This window comes from Somniosus microcephalus, chromosome 13 (genome assembly GCF_052327205.1).
Source record: "Somniosus microcephalus isolate GS21.2 chromosome 13, FLI_Smic_1.0, whole genome shotgun sequence".
In the NCBI taxonomy this organism is placed as follows: domain Eukaryota; kingdom Metazoa; phylum Chordata; class Chondrichthyes; order Squaliformes; family Somniosidae; genus Somniosus; species Somniosus microcephalus.
Window position 1 is genome coordinate 197285433 of NC_140999.1, and position 15191 is coordinate 197300623.

Below are 15191 nucleotides of genomic sequence, written 5' to 3' on the forward strand. Positions count from 1 at the left end.
CTCGCTCTCCGGGTGTCTCTGGGGTTCGGGCTCTCTCCGCTCTCCGGGCAACGTGCTCCCTGGCAACCCCGCTCCACGTCACATCCGCCTCAGGAACAACCCGGATGGTGGGCCGGCACCGGCGGGTAAGGTCAGAGAGAGTGAGTGTGTGAGAGAAAGAGAGTGAGTGAGCGAGAGAGAGTGAGTGTGAGTGTGAGAGAGAGTGTGGGAGTGTGAGAGTGAGTGTGTGAGAAAGAGTGTGAGAGAATGACAGAGAGAGGGTGTGTGAGAGAGAGAGAGAGTGTGTGAGAGAGTAAATAAGAGTATATATAAATTATATGAAAGTATATTTATACACTCAGGGATATATCTGTTTATACACTGTATGGATAGATCTGTATTTTTGTGAACAAACATGAATGTTTTCCGATGCTTTGGCAACATAAGATGTAACTTGTCATGCCAATAAAGCGATTTGAATTGAATTGAATTGAATTGAGAGAGAGAGAGTGTGAGAGAGAGAGAGAGAGAGAGAGAAAGACAGAGTGTGTGAGAGAGAGAGAGAGAGAAAGACAGAGTGTGTGAGAGAGAGAGTGAGAGAAAGTGTGAGCGAGTGTGTGCCAGCGAGTTGGAAGGTATACAGTGGTGTTCCCAGGGGTCGGTTCTAGGACCACTGCTTTTCTTGATATATATCAATGACTTGGGATTGGGTTTATAGGGCACAATTTCAAAATTTGCAGATGACACAAAACTTGGAAGCATAGTGAACAATGAGGAGGAGCGTGATTGACTTCAGGAAGACATAGAGAGAGCTGGTGAATCTGCAGACACGTGGCAGATAAAATTTAATGCAGAAAGGTGCGAAGTGATACTTTTTTGTAGAAAGAATGAGGAGAGGAAATATAAACGAAAGGGTACAATCCTAAAGGGTGTGCACGTACAGAGGGACCTGGGGGTATATGTGCACAAATCGTTAAAGTTGCTGGGCAGGTTGAGAAAGCAGTTAAAAAGGCTTACGGGATCCTGGGCTTCATAAATAGAGGCATAGAGTACAAAAGTGTGGAAATTATGATGAACCTTTATAAAACACTGGTTCGGCCCCAACTGGAGTATTGTGTCCAATTCTGGGCACCGCACTTTAGGAAGGATGTGAAAGCCTTAGAGAGGGTGCAGAAAAGATTTACGAGAATGATTCCAGGGATGAGGGACTTCAGTTACGTTGATAGACTGGAGAAGCTGGGGTTGTTCTCCTTGGAGCAGAGAAAATTGAGAGGAGATTTGATAGAGGTGTTCAAAATCATGAGGGTTCGGGACAGAGTAGATAGAGAGAAACTGTTCCCATTGGCAGAAGGGTCGAGAATCAGAGGACACAGATTTAAGGTGATTGGCAAAAGAACTAAAGGCGACATAAGAAAAAAAACCTTTTTTACGCAGCGAGTGATTAGGATCTGGAATGCACTGTCTGAGAGGGTGGTGGAGGCCGACTCAATCTTATCTTTCAAACGGGAATTGGATAAGTATCTGAAGGAAAAAAAATTACAGGGCTATGGGGAAAGGGCGGGGGAGTGGGACTAGCTGAGAGTCGGCACGGACTCGACGGGCCGAATGGCCTTCTTCCGCGCTGTAACCATTCTATGATTCTATGATCCCCAGGAGATTATACAGCTGCTGCTGGTGGCGATCTATAATTCTGATGCTCCAGGGATCACCCGTGCAGCGGGCAGGAGGGACTGTTCCTGCCTCTCATCTTACCATCTTCATACAGATAGAATTAGAGGGAAAGAAGGACTTACATTTATGGAACAGTTTTCATCACCTCAGGACGTCCCAAAGTGCTCCACAGCCAGTGAAGTACTTTTGAAGTGTGGTCACTGTTGTAATGTAGGAAATGCGGCAATTAATTTGTGCACAACAAGCTCCTAATAGAGATGGGGGGATTTGTAGATTGCCTCAGCCCCATTCTCCAACTAAGCAAAAATGAAATTGACAATGGAGAAAAGCTTCAGTAGTCTGAAGAACTCAAAGTTGATGTCTGCAGAGCCCTTGAACTGCTGCAGTACCAGGCAAGTGACAGACAACAACAATTTGCATATTTATAGCGTACTTAACATAGTACAATGACCCACGGCGCTTCACAGGAGCGTTATCAGACTGCATTTTACACCGAGCCACATAAGGAGATATTAGGGCAGACGGCCAAATGCTTGGTCAAAGAGGTCGGTTTTAAGAAGCATCTTAAAGGAGGAGAGAGAGGCGGAGAGATTTAGGGAGGGAATTCCAGAGCTCGGGGCCCAGGCTGCTGAAGGCACAGCTGCCAATGGTGGAGCAATTTAAAAATAGGGGATGCTCAAAAGGCCAGAATTAGAGGAATGCAGAGATCTTAGAGGGTTGTAGGGCTGGAGGAGCTTACACAGATAGGGAGGGGGGCGAGGCCATGGAGGGATTTGAAAACAAGGATGAGAATTTTATAATCGAGGCGTTGCCGGACTGGGAGCCATTGGTAGGTCAGCGAGCACAGGGGTGATGGAGACTTAGAACATAAGAAATAGGAGCAGGAGTCGGCCATTTGGCCCTTCGAGCCTGCTCGGCCATTCAATAAGATCATGGCTGATCTTCTACCTCATCTCCACTTTCCTGAACTATCCCCATATCCCTTGATTCCCTTAATATTCCAAAATCTATTGCTCTCTGTCTTGAATATTCTCAATGACTGAGCCTCCACAGCCCTCTGGGGTAGAGAATTCCAAAGATTCACCACCCTCTGAGTGAAGAAATTTCTCCTCATCTCAGTCCTAAATGGCCGACCCCTTATCCTGAGACTGTGACCCCTGGTTCTCGACTCCCCAGCCAGGGGAAACATCCTCCCTGCATCTACCCTGTCAAGCCCTGTAAGAATTTTGTATGTTTCAATAAGATCACCTCTCATTCTTCTAAACTCTAGAGAATATAGGCCCAGTCTACTCAATCTCTCCTCATAGGACAATCCCCCCATCCCAGGAACCAGTCTGGTGAACCTTCGTTGCACTCCCTCTATGGCAAGTATATCCTTCCTTAGGTAAGGAGACCAAAACTGTCCACAATACTCCAGGTGTGGTCTCACCAGGGCCCTATATAATTGCAGTAAGACGTCTTTACTCTTATACTCAAATCCCTTTGTAATAAAGGCCAACATACCATTTGCTTTCCTAATTGCTTGCTGTACCTGCATGTTAACTTTCAGTGATTCGTGTACAAGGACACCCAGGTCCCTCTGAACACCAACATTTCCCAATCTCTCACCATTTAAAAAATACTCTGCTTTTCTATTTTTCCTACCAAAGTGGATAACTTCACATTTCTCCACATTATATTCCATTTGCCATGTTCTTGCCCACTCACTTAGCCTGTCTATATCCCCTTGAAGCCTCCTTGCATCCTCCTCACAACTTACATTCCCACCCAGCTTTGTATCATCAGCAAACTTGAATATGTTACATTTGGTCCCCTCATCCAAATCATTGATGTAGATTGTGAATAGCTGAGGCCCAAGCACTGATCCTTGCGGTACCCCACTAGTTACAGCTTGCCAACTCGAACATGACCCGTTTATTCCTACTCTCTGTTTTCTGTCCGTTAACCAATCCTCAATCCATGCTACGTAGTATATTACCCCCAATCCCATGAGCCCTAATTTTGTTTAATAACCTCTTTTGTGGCACCTTATCGAATGCCTTTTGAAAATCCAAATACACCACATCCACTGGTTCCCCCTTATCTATTCTGCTAGTTACAATCTCAAAAACTCAGAAGAGATTTGTCAAACACGATTTCCCTTTCATAAATACTTGTTGACTGCCCAATCCTATTATTATTTTCTAAGTGGCCTGTTACCATGTCCTTAATAATAGATTCTAGTATTCCCTACTACTGATGTCAGGCTAACTGGTCTGTAGTTCCCTGTTTTCTCTCTCTCCTTTCTTAAATAGTGGGGTTACATTTGCTACCCTCCAATCCGCGGGAACCGTGCTAGAATCTATGGAATTTTGGAAAATGACAATCAATGCATCCACTATCTCTATAGCCACCTCTTTCAAAACCCTAGGATGTAGGCCATCAGCTCCAGGGGATTTATCGGCTTTCAGTCCCATTAATTTCTCCAGTACTATTTTTTTACAAATACTAATTTCTTTCAGTTCCTCATTCTCATTAGAGCCTTGGCTGTCCACAATTTCTGGGACTTTTTTTACATCATCTTCCGTGAAGACAGACACAAAGTATTTGTTTAATTTCTCTGCCATTTCCTTATTCCCCATTATAATTTCTCCTGTCTCAGCCTGTAAGGGACCCACATTTACTTTCGCTAATCTCATCCTTTTTACATACCTATAGAAGGTTTTACAGCCTGTTTTTATGTCTCTCACTAGTTTTCTCTCATATTCTATTTTCCCTTTCTTTATCAATTTCTTGGTCCTCCTTTGCTGAATTCTAAAATCCTCCCAATCCTCAGGCTCACTACTCTTTTTGGCAACATTATAAGCCTCTTCCTTTGATCTAATACTGTCTTTAACTTCTCTTGTTAGCCACGGTTGGGCCACTTTTCCTGTGGGGATTTTGTACCTTAAAGGAATGTATATTTGTTGTAAATTTTGTATTAATTCTTTAAATGCTAGCCATTGCTTGTCTACCATCATGCCTTTTAATGTAGTTTCCCAATCTACCTTAGCCAACTCACCCCTCATACCTACATAGTTTGCTTTGTCTAGATTTAAGACCCTAGTTTTGGATTTAACTAAATCACTTTCAATTTCAATATAAAATGCTATCATATTATGGTCACTCTTCCCTAAAGGCCCCTTTACTACAAGGTTATTAATTAACCCTTTCTCATTGCACAATACTAGATCTAAAATAGCCTGTTCCCTAGTTGGTTCCTCAACATACTGATCTAGAAAACTATCTTGTATACATTCCATGAATTTGTCCTCCACACTATTACTGCAAATTTGGTTTGCCCAGTCTATATGTAGATTAAAGTCCCCCATGATTACTGTATTACCCTTGTTACATGTGCCTCTAATTTCCTGATTTATACTCTGCCCTCCATTACAATGACGGTTTGGGGGCCTATAAACAACTCCCACCAATGTTTTCTGCCTCTTGCTGTTTCTTAGCTCCACCCAAACTGATTCTACTTCTTGATTTTGGAGCTAAGATCCTTTCTCTCTACTGTCTTTATCCCATCCTTTATTATCAGGGCTACCCCCTCCTCCTTTTCCATTTTGCCTATCTCTTCTAAAAGTTAAGTATCCTGGAATATTTAGTTCCCAATCTTGGCCACATTGCAACCACGTCTCCGTTATGGCTATTGGATCAAACCTGTTAATTTCTATCTGTGCTATTAATTCATCTATTTTGTTGCGAATGCTTCACCCATTCAGATATTGTGCCTTTAGCTTTGACTTATTTCTATTTTTCCCTGATGTCACACCTGTGGCACACCACCCGCACTGCCAGTCCTATATGACCTTGTTTTATGTAATTAAGTTTAATTAAATTTGTAACTAGGTAACTTAGTTTACAGTGTAATTTCTTGATTACTTACTTGATCTGGCTTAAGTTAAGGGTACTGAAATTAACTATATCTGTAACACAAAGCACTAAAGTAGTGTAGGCAAAACGCAGCAACTTCTTCCTCCTCTTCTCCAAATTCCCAAGTACTGTTTAAATACACTCTGTTTTAATCCCGCCTGTGCTCTGCGGACCTGTATACTTTTATACTCTAGGAGCCTCACCCAATTTACCAGTGTTGACTCAGCTCTCCTGCTCCTGGTGATTGGCGCCGATTCAAGACAAACACTTACAGCTGACTGACCGTTAACTGTCACTGGCAGGCAGCTTCTGTTAACTAGTTTTTAAAGTTCTAGCTTAAAATCAAAATCTTAAACTAAATTTCACTTTTTACAGCTCCCACTTACCCAATACTTACCAGAAATTCCCACTCTTTCCAAATTCCCAAATAAAACACTGTTCAAGTCCACTCTGTTTAATCCTGCTCTCTGCAGACTGTAACCTTTAATAACCTTACCCCAACAAAAATCTATCAATCTCAGTTTTGAAATTTTCAATTGACCCCCCCCGGCCTCAACAGCTTTATCAGGGAGAGAGTTCCAGATTTCCACCACCCTTTGTGTGAAGAAGTGCTTCCTGACATCACCCCTGAACGGCCTGGCTCCAATTTTAAGGTTCTGCCCCCTTGTTCTGGACTCCCCCACCAGAGGAATTTAAAAAAATATATATATTCATGGGATGTGGGCATCGCTGGCAAGGCCAGCATTTATCGCCCATCCCTAGCTGCCCTTGAGAAGGTGGTGGTGAGCCACCTTCTTGAACCACTGCAGTCCGTGTGGTGAAGGTGCTCCCACAGTGCTGTTAGGGAGGGAGTTCCAGGATTTTGACCCAGCGACGATGAAGGAACGGCCGATATACTTCCAAGTCAGGATAGTGTGTGATTTGGAGGTGGTGGTGTTCCCATGCGCCTGCTGCCCTTGTCCTTCTAGGTGGAAGAGGTCACGGGTTTGGGAGGTGCTTGATATACCTATCAATTCAGTCCATGAAAAGCGACGAGTTAAGGTAGTAACTATAGGTTTTTATTGGCTAAATAACAGAGCCGACCCTCGTGGGTGATCGGTTCCAACAAGGAAGAATACTAGCCAAGCGGTCACCTTTATACCTGGGCAAGCAGGCGGAGCCATGGGCGGAGTCAGCTGAGGTCAGCCCAGGTATAACAGCGTGCGTGGCAAGAGGTAACCTTGTGTAGTGATAACAACAGTGTAAACAGTGATAACAACAGTGTAACAATAGTGAACGGTTGTGAACGATAACAGTGGTTTACCACAGTGCTGCCAAACAAGCCTTGGCGAGTTGCTGCAGTGCATCTTGTAGATGGTACACACTGCAGCCATGGTGCGCCGGTGGTGGAGAGAGTGAATGTTTAAGGTGGTGGATGGGGTACCAATCAAGCGGGCTGCTTTGTCTTGGACGGTGTCGAGCTTCTTGAGTGTTGTTGGCGCTGCACTCATCCAGGCAAGTGGAGTGTGTTCCATCACACTCCTGACTTGTGACTTGTGCCTTGTAGATGGTGGAAAAGCTTTGGGGACTTGGGAGGTGAGACACTCGCCACAGAATACCCAGCCTCTTACCTGCTCTTGTTGCCACAGTATTTATGTGGCTGGTCCAGTTAAGTTTCTGGTCAATGGTGACCCCCTGGATATTGATGGTGGGGGATTCGGCGATGGTAATGCCATTGAATACCAAGGGGAGGTGGTTAGACTTTCTCTTGTTGGAGATAGTCATTGCCTGGCACTTGTGTGGCGCGAATGTTACCTGCCACTTATCAGCCCAAGCCTGAATGTCGTCCAGGTCTTGCTGCATGCGGGCATGGACTGCTTCATTATCTGAGGAGTTGTGAATGGCACTGAACACTTTGCAGTCATCAACAAACATCCCCACTTCTGACCTTATGATGGAGGAAAGGTCATTGATGAAGCAGCTGAAGATGGTTGGGCCTAGGACACTGCCCTGAGGAACTCCTGCAGCAATGTCCTGGGGCTGAGATGATTGACCTCCAACCACCACAACCATCTTCCTTTGTGCTAGGTATGACTCCAGCCAGTGGAGCGTTTTCCCCCTGATTCCCATTGACTTCAGTTTTACTAGGGCTCCTTGATGCCACACTCGGTCAAATGCTGCCTTGGTGTCAAGGGCAGCCACTCTCACCTCACCTCTGGAATTCAGCTCCTTTGTCCATGTTTGGACCAAGGCTATAATAAGGTCGGGAGCCAAGTGGTCTTGGCGGAACCCAAACTGGGCATCAGTGAGCAGGTTATTGGTGAGTAAGTGCCGCTTGATAGCACTGTCGATGACACCTTCCATCACTTTGCTGATGATTGAGAGTAGACTGATGGGGCGGTAATTGGCCGGATTGGATTTGTCCTGCTTTTTGTGGACAGGACATACCTGGGCAGATTTCCATATTGTCAGATAGATGCCAGTGTTGTAGCTGTACTGGAACAGCTTGGCTAGAGGTGCGGCTAGGTCTGGAGCACAAGTCTTCAGCATGACAACCGGGCCCACAGTCTTTGTTGTATCCAGTGCGCTCAGCTGTTTCTTGATATGATGTGAAGTGAAGCAAATTGGCTGAAGACTGGCTTCTGTGATGCTGGGGACCTCAGGAGTAGGCCAATAGGGATCAACCACTCGGCACTTATGGCTGAAGATGGTTGCAAACGCTTCAGCCTTGTCTTTTGCACTCACGTGCTGGGCTCCACCATCATTGAGGATGGGGATATTCATGGAGCCTCCTCCTCCCGTTAGTTGTTTAATGGTCCACCACCATTCACAACTGGATGTGGCAGGACTGCAGAGCTTTGATCTGATCCGTTGATTGTGGGATCGCTTAGCCCTGTCTATAGCATGCTGCTTCTGCTTTTTAGCATGCATGTAGTCCTGTGTTGCAGCTTCCCCGGGTTGGCACCGCATTTTTAGGTAAGCCTGGTGCTGCTCCTGGCATGCTCTTCTACACTCATTGAACCAGGGTTGGTCCCCTGGCTTGGTGGTAATAGCAGAGGGAGGGCTATGCCGGGCCATGAGGTTACAGATTGTGGTGGAATACAATTCTGCTGCTGCTGATGTCCACAGTGCCTCATGGATGCCCAGTTTTGAGCTGCTAGATCTGTTCTGAATCTATCCCATTTAGCACAGTGGTAGTGCCACACAACACGATGGAGGGTGTCCTCAGTGTGAAGACGGGACTTGGTCTCCACAATGACTGTGCGGTGGTCACTGCTACCAATACTGTCATGGACAGATGCATTTGCGACAGGTAGATTGGTGAGGACGAGGTCAAGTAGGTTTTTCCCTCTTGTTGGTTCTCTCACCACCTGTCGCAGGCCCAGACTGGCAGTTATGTCCTTCAGGATTCGGCCAGCTCGGTCAGTGGTGGTGCTACCGAGCCACTCTTGGTGATGGACATTGAGCAGACTCGAGGGGCCCATTGGCCCACTCCGCCTCCTATTTCTTATGTTCTTAAGTCCCCCACCCAGAGTACATTCTGTGCCCTTGCTACTCTCAGTGCTTCTTCCAAGCGGTGTTCAACATGGAGGAGTACTGATTCATCAGCTGAGGGAGGGCGGTAGGTGATCATCAGCAGGAGGTTTCCTTGCCCATGCTTGACCTGAAGCCATGAGACTTCATGGGGTCCGGAGTCAATGTTGAGGACTCCCAGGGCCACTCCTTCCTGACTGTATACCACTCTGCCACCACCCATGGTGGGTCTGTCCTGACGGTGGGACAGGACATACCCAGGGATGGTGATGGAGGAGTCTGGGACATTGGCTGAAAGGTATGATTCTGTGAGTATGACTATGTCGGGCTGTTGCTTGACTAGTCTGTGGGACAGCTCTCCCAATTTTGGCACAAGTTCCCAGATGTTGGTGAGGAGGACTTTGCAGGGTTGACTGGGCTGGGTGTGCCGTTGCTGTGTCCGTAGCTGGTGCCGAGGTCTGTTTTTTTTCATTCATACTGTTTTTCGTAGTGGTTTGTTACAACTGAGTGTCTCGCTGGGCCATTTCAGAGGGCAGTTAAGAGTCAACCACATTGCTGTGGGTCTGGAGTCACATATAGGCCAGACCAGGTAAGGACAGCAGATTTCCTTCCCTAAAGGACATTAGTGAACCAGATGGGTTTTCCAGTAGTTTCATGGTCACCATTACTGATACTAGCTTTTATTCCAGATTTATTTAATTAACTGAATTTCAATTCCCAGCTGTCGTGGTGGGATTTGAACTCACGTCTGCAAATTATTAGTCCAGGCCTCTGGATTACTGGTCCAGCCACATAACCAAGCACCCAAGGCCCTTCCCCACTGCGAGCCAAGAACGGAGAGGTACTCATCAAGGACAGGGAGGCAGTCAGTGCCCGCTGGAAGGAGCACTTCGAAGATCTCCTTAACCAAGACTCTGTCTTCGACGCGAGTGTCCTCAACTCCATCCCGCAGCATGCTATCCGCCACCATCTCAGCACAAGCCCAGCCCGGCATGAGGTTGAAAAGGCCATCCGACAACTGAAGAACAACAAGGCCTCAGGAGCAGATGGAATCCCTGCCGAGGCGCTAAAGCATGGCGGAGAAACACTACTGGCGTGAATTCATGAACTAATTTCTCTTATCTGGAAAGAGGAGAGCATGCCAGGGGACCTCGGACGCCGCAATTGTGACCATCTTCAAGAAAGGTGACAAGTCTGATTGCGGTAATTACAGAGGAGTTTCCCAGCATCGAAGCTCTGACCACGCTCAATCAGCTCCGATGGATGGGTCACATTGTCCGCATGCCCGATACGAGACTCCCAAAACAAGCGCTCTACTCGGAGCTCTGGCACAGCAAGAGAGCCCCAGGTGGGCAGAGGAAACACTTCAAGGACACCCTCAAAGCCTCCTTGAAAAAGTGTAACATCCCCACCGACACCTGGGAATCCCTGGCCCAAGACCGCACAAAGTGGAGGAGAAGCAAGCGGGAAGGCGCCGAACACCTCGAGTCTCTTCGCCGGGAGCAAGCGGAAGCCAAGCACAAACAGTGGAAGGAGCACACGTCAATCCAAGCACCCCACCCCTTCAACCACCGTCTGCCCCACCTGTGACAGAGACTGTAGGTCCCACACTGGACTCATCAGTCACCTGCGAACTCATTTTTAATGTGGAAGCAAGTCATCCTCTGTTCCGAGGGACTGCCTAAGAAGAAGAGATGCTACCATTCCCTAAATAGTTTCTATTTACCCTATCGAATCTTTAATCATCTTAAACACCTCGATCAGATCACCCCTTCATCTTCTACACTCGCGGGGATACAAGCCCAGTCTATGCAACCTGTCCTCGTAATTTAACCCTTTTAGCCCCGGTAACTTTAGATCATGCGGTCGCTACCTTGGTGTCATATTTGACCCTGAAATGAGCTTCGACCACATATCCACAGAAAAACTAAAACCGCCTATTTCCACCTGTCTCCACCCTTGCCTCAGCTCATCCGCTGCTGAAACCTTCATCCCTGCATTTGTTCCCTCGAGACTCGACTATTCCAACACACTCCTGGCCGGCCTCCCATCTTCCACCCTACGTAAACTTCAGCTCATCCAAAACTCGGCTGTCCGAGTCCTAACTCACACAGTCCCGTTCACCCATCACCCCCTGTGCTCACTGCCCCATGTCCTAACTCACACCCAGTCCCGTTCACCCATCACCCCCTGTGCTCACTGCCCCGTGTCCTAACTCACACCCAGTCCCGTTCACCCATCACCCCCTGTGCTCACTGCCCCGTGTCCTAACTCTCACCCAGTCCCGTTCACCCATCACCCCCTGTGCTCACTGCCCCATGTCCTAACTCACACCCAGTCCCGTTCACCCATCACCCCCTGTGCTCACTGCCCCGTGTCCTAACACACACCCAGTCCCGTTCACCCATCACTCCCTGTGCTCACTGCCCCGTGTCCTAACTCACACCCAGTCCCGTTCACCCATCACACCCTGTGCTCACTGACCCGTGTCCTAACTCACACCCAGTCCCGTTCACCCATCACCCCCTGTGCTCACTGCCCAGTGTCCTAACTCACACCCAGTCCCGTTCACCCATCACCCCTTGTGCTCACTGACCCGTGTCCTAACTCGCACCGAGTCCCGTTCACCCATCACCCCCTGTGCTCACTGACCCGTGTCCTAACTCACACCCAGTCCCGTTCACCCATCACCCACTGTGCTCACTGCCCAGTGTCCTAACTCACACCCAGTCCCGTTCACCCATCACCCCTTGTGCTCACTGACCCGTGTCCTAACTCGCACCGAGTCCCGTTCACCCATCACCCCCTGTGCTCACTGACCCGTGTCCTAACTCACACCAAGTCCCGTTCACCTATCACCCACTGTGCTCACTGCCCCGTGTCCTAACTCACACCAAGTCCCGTTCACCCATCACCCCCTGTGCTCGCTGACCTACATTGGCTCCCAGTTAAGCAGCGCCTCGATTTCAAAATTCTCATCCCTGTTTTCAAATCCCTCCAATGGCCTCGCCCCTCCCTATCTCTGTAATCTCCTTCAGTCCCACAACCCCCCCCGAGATATCTACGCTTCTTTAATTCTGCCCTCTTGAGCATCCCTGATTATAACCGCTCAACCTTTGGCGGCCGTGCCTTCTGTTGCCAGGGCCCTAAGCTCTGGAATTCCCTGCCTAAACCTCTCCGCCTCGCTACCTCTCTTCCCTCCTTTAAGACGCTCCTTAAAACCTGCCTCTTTGACCAAGCATTTGGTCACCTGCCCTAACTTCTCCTTATGTGGCTCGGTGTCAAACTTTCTGTTTTATAATCACTCCTGCACAGCACCTTGGGATGTTTTACTATGTTAAAGGTGCTATATAAATACAAGTTGTTGTTGCACGTACCAAACTCCTCCACTCCATGCTGGACCCCTGCTAGTGTAGCTGCAGGCAGAAAGGTCCTTTTGTCCCCCTCCATAGTTTGGTCACATCCCCACATCCAGCTGTTCTGACAGCAATGACTGATCCCGAGCAACTGAATAATGCTACTTGGGTAGGTCCTAGAGAGTGACCGATGGCCATTGAACTGGTCCCCCGCAGGGAGTCAGAATGTGTAGGTGAGGAGAAGGATTATGGAGGAACGAGTACCAATGGATGCCCCTGTTTGCTGACTGCCCCGGGGCAATATTAGGAGCAATGTGAAAGCTGAGAAATTAATATTTTTGGTGTCTTGTTCAATGAAACTTTTCCATTGAAGGTTTGATATAATTTTTCCCAAACTGTAAACTATCAACTGTTGTATCAGGCAGCGGTCTCATTGTTTTCTGTAATTGAGGAGAGTTGAAGGGGGTGATTTGGCAGAGCAGCAGGTTAAGCACTGCCCTTTTACCTCTGGGATCTGGTGATGAACCCAACCCAGACTGATGTCTGTAAGCAGGTTCCAAGCAGTGCCAACCCGGTTCCTAGTGGATTTAGGACTAAAACTGGCAGAAAATTGGCCGTAATTTTGCACTAAGGCTGCAATCTGACTCGGGCTCACCATGAGAGGGCTGAATTGTACACGCATGGATGTTGAGTGAGGATTAGACAGGCTCTCTGCTCCTGACTGCCACCCAGCTCCTGCCAGGACAGGCGCTGCCTGTATCTGGATAGCCAGAGTTCAGTATGGTGCCTCACCTCACCCCCACACTGCCGACCAGCCTCGTGAAGCTCACTGTCTCTCACCTTGCATGAAAAATAGCTACGGGTGAGGTTCTGGGGGTCGCCCAGTCGCTGTGCAATTAAAGTTGAGTAAATATCCGCACCCCAAGGAGAAAATGGGTGTCAAAAAGAAATGGGCGGCCCTGGTCCAGCATTCAGTGTCCTTCAATACCTCAATCTCCGTATTTCGCATTCCGTTTCAAGGACATCAAATATGGCGAGGTCGCGTCGATCTGATGTGACGTACAAGAAAGCAGCTGGTTCCAGTTAACACTATCTCAAATTACTGAAGAAGTGCTTTGGGGAATAGATTGTATAATTCCATCTGAGCATCAAGATTACTGGGATATCTTTCCTGGAAAAGCCCCCCACCCCCCTAAAGCTGCAGTGATGCCAGGTGCCAGTGAGATTCTTATTATGTTTGAATGTTTCTCATTCTGCTCTCTCTGGCTCAGGGCATGTTGCTGGGCAGAGTTCCACAGACACCCGCTACCTCGTTGGCGGGGCGGCCTCGTGTGTGAGCCCATTGTCGGTCCCAGGTTGAGTTCTCAGTTATCTGTCTCGGGAGCAGCAGTGAGGATGCTACAATTGGTCTAGGTGCCCTGGGTTAGGGAGAGGGCCTGTGCACAGCAAGATCCCACAAACAGCAATATGATAAATAACCCATTAATCAGTGTTGATTGAGGGATATGTATTGTCCAGGACATGGGGAAAACGCCTCTGTTATTCTTTGAGTAGTGCCTTGGGAGATTGTGTCCACTTAAACAAAACTAACAAGAAATGGAATGTAAATCCTACACAGGCTGAAAGGGTGGAAAGAAAGAAATCTCCAGGCGTGGGTGGTTCTTGTCCCCAGTACAGGAGGGGTAAAGGACAAGATTTGTAAGGAACTGAGTATCTGATGAGTGCTGGCAGTAGATTGCAAACGGCCGCTTTCCTTCCCTAAAGGACATTCGTGAACCAGTTGAGTTTTTATGACATTCCGACAGCTTCATGGTCACTTTTACGAGTTTCCCCCCGGCCCCCCAAGTTAACCTACTTCCTCCTCCATCATCTCTCTCTCCCCCCGCGCGCTCTCTCCCCCCGCGCGCGCTCTCCCCCCCCCCCCCGCCCCGCGCGCTCCCCCCCCCCCCCCGCGCGCCCTCTTCCCCCCCCGCGCCCTCTTCGGGGGGGGGGGGGAGTGCAGATTGTGCTGTGATTGTGCCCCACCCCCACAGACCCAATCTGACCTCATTGTGATGTGTGCTGACCTCATTTGGCATATTTTATGAAGGGTTCGGAGCGGATATTGATTCAAGCTATGCTTCCCCCTTTGATTTAACCCCTCTGCGACTGTTCTAATGATAGACAGGGAGAGTCGGGCGGGAGGCAAAGATGAACTTGGCTAATTATTGTCCGGAGGATTGTTGAGTTTTACCAACTCTTGTGATTTGGTTTATTTTCCCAGCAGACAATGGGTGGGGAGCAGAGCAACGAACACCAACCAACAACTAACCTGAGCCCGGAGCTGGGTAAGGAAAAGGAGGCAACGACACCAGAAACATCGGCTCCTTCAGGCCAGCCAGGCCAGGCTGAGCCTGGCACCGTTCCCCAGATACTGATTGGGGGCAAGATGGTGGATGACATGCGCTTTATGATGGCATGCACCAACTGGTACTGAGGCATAGGGCATAGCGGGGGATCAGATGGGGACGAGTCAGGAGGTGACAGGTGTATAGACGTCGAGAGTGGATTAGGGCTCGTCTGCACCATTTCCAAGAATTGATGCCTTTTGTCAATCAGCAGAATAAAGAGGAATCTTCGCACGAGGATTGGGGGAGAATGCTGGACTGTACCATCGGTGACGGGGAGAGCAGTATGTAATTTCCACCATGACATGTCACACACAGCTGTCACGACTCTGTTTTCCAATATTTTCATCATCAATTTGTGCACTCATAAATAAATGGGATGAAGGTT

General features: G+C 48.2%; 1 long non-coding RNA gene across 1 annotated transcript; it reads left to right on the forward strand.

Annotated features, from left to right (window-relative positions):
- The first annotated feature begins 19 nt into the window (after positions 1 to 19).
- Positions 20 to 15191, forward strand: LOC147108962 (uncharacterized). The gene is made up of 2 exons (XR_015080697.1): positions 20 to 125; positions 14680 to 15191. It is a non-coding gene; the product is annotated as an uncharacterized LOC147108962 (long non-coding RNA).